Here is a 6,000-nt window from a genome sequence, read left to right as displayed (position 1 = left end):
TTTGCAATACACCGATTGCAAACATCTCTTCTTGACTAACTCTAGCCAAGGAAACTAATACACCAAGACTAAATCTAGCCTAGTGCACAGTGTGCCAAAAAGCTTCAGTGGAAACACACTTCCTAACTGGAAGACATTTTGAGAATTTAAAACACCTACAAACAACTTCTAAACAAGAACAAAAGAGGTTTACAATTTAAGTACAAACGAACAAAGATTTATGACAACCTAAAAAACATATACGAAACTCATCAGATCTCGGCTTTTTCAAAGTAACTTTGTTCTTGCGATCACTTGAATTCTTGCGGCGGCAACTTTTGCACAAGTTAGATTAGGTTTTTCAAAGTGATACCAAATATGTTGCAACATGTTGTATATATAGTGGGAGCATGTGGGATGGATATAGACCACTCTTTCAATATTTGACCTAAAGCAAGGGCCAACTCAGTTGCTGTATTTGTGTGTAGTGAGAAGCTTGGCTTTACAAATTGCTTCGGTGATGATGTACACGGAAGGAGTGATGCGTAGACCAAGCCTCTATCTCGGTTCTGAAATGCTTTGACAATCATCAAAACACGAATGCATTTGGACTTATCACAAATTAACCAATTTCTTCCCTTGAGTTGAAATTTCTGAGAATAACCTATATATTACAGCTCTATTGTTTTCGTAGCCTGATTAGCCATATAGTCGTCAATGGTATTTCCTTCTTTGTATATATGCATGATTTTCACTTTACAATGCTACATTAGATTCCATGTATCCTTCACAATTGTGATGATTTCCCATGGTGTATGCCATATCCTTCCAAAAATGTGTTTCATCACCAATCAATCAGTTTCAATTATCATCCTTTCTATACCTGATGTTATGTAGTGATATATTGCTTCCTGTATGGCTATTGCTTCTGCTTCCATATTTGTTGTATCATGAATTCCTTAGCTTCTACATAGTTCAAATCCCCTTTATGATTCCTAATACAACAATTATAGGCACTTCTCCTCGGATTTCTCTACTTGCCCCATCCATATTACATTTAAACTATCCTTCAGGAGGAAGGGTCCACTGAACCTTCGGTAAAAATGACTAGATCTGGGCAAGTTGTTGTCCTGTTGTTCAACTTCTTGTATTTCATTCTTGCAAAATTCTGAATATTTGTGGAGATTTCATTCTATGAATAGTCATTGTTCCTTCATGCCTTATTTTATTTCTTCTATCCCATAGTTGCTGCATAGTCATACCTAGAAGTGTCCTAAAAATAGGCATCATTAATCATTTGCCGGGAGCTTTCTAGTACTGAATAATAATTTGAGATAGTTGTTGCCATCTATAGTGATACCTACACAATTAACAAACATTCTCCACAACTTTATAGCTATAAGAGAGGTTAAAAAATATGTGACATAGTCTCATATTCAGGATCCTGACAACACCAGCACCTAGATGTTGTTTGAACTCCAAGTCTACTTAGGGCATCCTCAGTTGGAAGTCTAAATTTCCATGCTATCCATAACTGTCACGACCCACGCCGGTGAATCAGGACGAACACTGGATCTCAATTGACCAGACACCCTTAAATTAGTACCTAACAACAGGGTAGCCCATATAACCAATAACTGAACCATACAGACTCACACAAGAACGACATCAAGAACTATGCATCAAGAACTATCAACCATCTATATATATATATATATATATATATATATATATATATATATATATATATATATATATATATATATATACCAAAGAACAAGGCAAATCGACTAGGCCGCTACATATGTTGTACACAAAAAAATATGAACCGACATGGCTACATCATATGACATCTACAAATAATCGGTCTACGAATTCTAAGAGAATGCAAAGTCACGTGCGGACGGGACGAGGCCCCGTCCACTATATATATATATATATATATATATATATATATATATATATATATATATATACATCTCAAAAATGGCATACCAAAATGACTGATGTTCTCGCATCAAGTGGAGCGTCATCGACCCTACGTTGGATGGAAGTCTGCGAGGTCGGACCGCCTTTCGGTTCTACCGAACCTCGCGGCATGAACGCAGCCCCCGTGGGTAATGGAGTCAGTACGAAAAATGTACCGAGTATGTAAGGTATAAGAACAGCATATACATAAGAATCATGAAAAATATCTGAAAAATAAAAGCTAAACTCAATATACGGAAGTGTTCATAGCCGGATATTTATGTATGCCCCTTTTAAAATCATATATGTATGTGTATATATATATATATCTATATATATATATATATATATATATATATATATATATATATATATATATATATGTATATATATATATATATATATATATATAGTCTGTCTGCTGATGCTGTGGAACGTACAAATTGATCTGTATCTCATATCATCCCGCGTCTGGGGTAATCTCACAATCTGCCCACCGCAAGCGGGTGTGCACGTCACGTGCTCCCGCCTAACTATAGCACGGCGCGGTGTAAGAAAAAAAATAACCGTATATATATATATATATATAAATGCATGAAAGACTCGAAAAAAAGAATACTCTTAACTAATCTAAGCAACATGAGATCTCTGGAAGCCATAGATATAAAACATAGGAGGTCAAGGATACGATGAATCCTATACCATCTAGGAGTAGAGTCTTTAGAACTTTGCTCGCTTACTCTGTTCGTTCATAAGATAAGGATCATGCCAAAAAGAATAAAAGGGATAGCCCTAACATACCTTGAAGCGTATCTAGTCATCCAACTTCTACTCCTCGAATTTGTAAGTCTACAATCAAAGTAACACATGCCACTATTAGACCCTTTACAACACTTACTATCCAATTCAAGTACGAAAAGAGCTTAACGAATTGCGGGCAACATCTCCCTTGTAAACTTAACAATCCTTCAACTTCCAACTCAATCCAACCATCAACAACAATACCAACAACAATAATATCAATACTTACATACCAAAATATAACCAAATATATCCCAAACCATTCTCAAAACAGCCCTTAACCCTAAGTTTATCCTTATTCACTTACCACTTTCATAGCTATATTTCCTTTACTTAAAACCACTAAAACTCTTGATAATTAACTCAAACACATAGGTAGGAATCATATAGATACCTTGAAGGGACTAAAATACCAAGAATCAACTTCAACTCAAACTTCCAAGCTCCACAACTTCAATGAAACCCTAGGAACAACCTTCTTTTTCCCTAGGTCAGGTTTTACGGGGCTCGGTGTCTTGCTAGAATTCCTGCAATATGATGGAAAATGTAGAAGGGAATTATGTTAGGGTTTTTTCTAGTTTAGGAATGAAAAATATGAGAAATAAAACATGAGGGTACATATATATAAGTGGAACTAGAAAGTTCTAGTGGTACCGTTTGACGAGCTGGTCGATGGCGCGACGACATGTCGACGGCTCGTCGATGTGCTCCGTCGACCTGCCACCTGAACGTTCAGAGGCTGCAGCGTACCGACGGCCCACAACGACGTCTCATCGATGTGTCGACGGCCCGTCAATATGGACTGGTTCTATAGGTTTTTCCTGAGTCGCTCCGACTCGCGTCCCTTCAATTCGTTTAACTTCTATTCCTATCGTATTGCAAGGAACATATGCTTATACTTCGGTATACGCTGGGTAAGGTACTTAAGATCTCAAAAACTCGGGTGTGGATCTCCATACTAAGGGTATAAACTACCAATAAACTAAGGACTTTCTTACCACGAAAACGAGAGGTGTAACAATAACATAAAAGACAATTTGAAAGGAGAATTCTTTAGCCACATGAACTTAAATATGTCTTCTTTCTCCTCTTTGTGTCTAATATAATCCCATGCACTCTTTACACTGAATTTTCTATTATTTTCCAACATCCACCAAGTTCTATCCAGTTCAGTATTCTTTTTAGGTTGTGGTATGATACTAACAATATGCTAAACTATTTCTACCGGCAATAGTGTTTTAAGTTTTTGCACATCCCAATCATCACTGTTAGAGAATTATTTCACTTCAATTTCCTCTATGTCATTAGCTTCTGGTTGAATATAGTATAAGGCTCCTAAAGTTGTCCAGTTATCAAACCAGAAGCGAGAGTCTCCTTGTCTAACTTACCATCAAATGTGATGTTCCACCAATTCTCTGACTATAATCATTTTCTTCCATAAAACAGAGGCTTCTTTACTCTGAGACATGATAGGATGAACCTTCTTGCAGTATTTATTCCACATGTAAGAACTCCAGAGTGAGGATTTGGCTATAAAATTTTTGCAGAGTAAAGCACTGGAAATATCAAATAAAGATGTAAATCCCAATCCACCTTCATATTTGGGAAAGCACATGTTGTTCCACTTGACACAATGTCTTCTTTATTATCTTTGTCATTACCCCAAAACAATTTTACACAAATCCTGTGGATCTGTTTGATTACTCCTATAGGTGGAGTCATAGCAGATAATAAATGAATGGGCATGCTTTGAAGTACATGTGCTATTAAGACATCTCTACCGCCAAAGGATAACATTTTTCCTTACCATGATTGAATTATTTAGAAAATCTTCTTAACCACTGTATCATAATAACAAATCTTGTTACTGCTATAGAAAATAAGACAACCTAGGTACGTGAAAGGAAAAACTCCTTGCCTAAACATAGTAATCCTCTCTATTCTACCAGCTATGCTTCTGGGTACTTTATGATGGATGGAGAAATTAGATTTATCCACATTGATAAGTTTCCCAAAAGTGGTTTTATACTTCTTTAGAACTCCCATAATTAAATTTAAAGAATCCTTTTTAGCTGAAGTGAATAGAATAGTAGAATCTTCTTATGCAAGGTGATTAAAAATAGGACTCCATTTAGGCATGCCAAACCTAATTAAATTATTCTTCTCATGTAAAGCATTTAAACTCCTTGTCAGGGCTTCAGCAGCTTAGACTCCTTGCTTAACCCCCCCTGGAAGACTTGAAGAATCCTTGGGCTTGCCCATTAATTAGAATTGAATACCAATTGTTAGAAATGAATCTATAACCCATATCAATGAGCCCTTCACATAATCCAAATTTCCTCAATACTTTAGTTAGAAACAACCAAGAAACACTATCATAAGCTTTTGCCATATCTAGTTTAATGACCACATTAGTAGATTTTGTTCTTAGTGTAATATCTCTGATGACTTCCTGGGTTAATAATACATTCTAAACAATGCTCTTGTCTTTGATGAATCCAGCCTGGTTAATAGATATGAGATTAGGAATGATACCTGCAAATCTGTTATGGAGCACTTTGAACATAGTTTTGTTAATGAAATTGCTAAGACTGATAGGCCTTAAATAAGAAACAATATTGACTTGTTGTTTCTTTGGTAGTAGCACTAAATTTGTATGAGTAACAAATTTAGGTGACTCCATACCAACAAACAAACCTCTCTGTCATCATAATGATATCCTCCTTAAAAAGCACCCAACATGCTTGAAAAAACAGTCCAGTAAACCTATCAGGGCCACTTGAACTTTCCCCATTCAATCCAAATACTGCATCTTTCACTTCTTCCTCTGTTGGTAGATCCAGTAATTTCTGGTTTTGATCCCCAATGATTAATGATGCTATGTCTTTCAATAGATCAAAATTATCAGGGATCCTTTCCTCAGAAAACTGTTTCATGAAGAAACTGATAGCAAAATTAGAAATATCTTATGTGGTTTGAAATAATCCCCATCTTCATTTTGAATTCTGGAAAGTTTGAGGTTTCTTCTCCTTCCATTTACATAAGAGTGAAATTTTTTGTACTTTTTTCCCCATCTTGAAACTACCTTATTCCAGCTTTTTGCCTCCAATATTCCTATTTCAAGTTGTCACGACCCAAATACCGTCGTGATGGCACCCACACTAACCCCCCTGGTGGGCGAACCATCCCCTTAATCAATTACTTATTCAATTTCCAAAATAACATAAATAGAAAGATCAATAAAAAATAAGT

The sequence above is a fragment of the Lycium ferocissimum genome, chromosome 6 (genome assembly GCF_029784015.1).
Source record: "Lycium ferocissimum isolate CSIRO_LF1 chromosome 6, AGI_CSIRO_Lferr_CH_V1, whole genome shotgun sequence".
In the NCBI taxonomy this organism is placed as follows: domain Eukaryota; kingdom Viridiplantae; phylum Streptophyta; class Magnoliopsida; order Solanales; family Solanaceae; genus Lycium; species Lycium ferocissimum.
Note: the sequence above shows the minus strand (reverse complement) of the source record.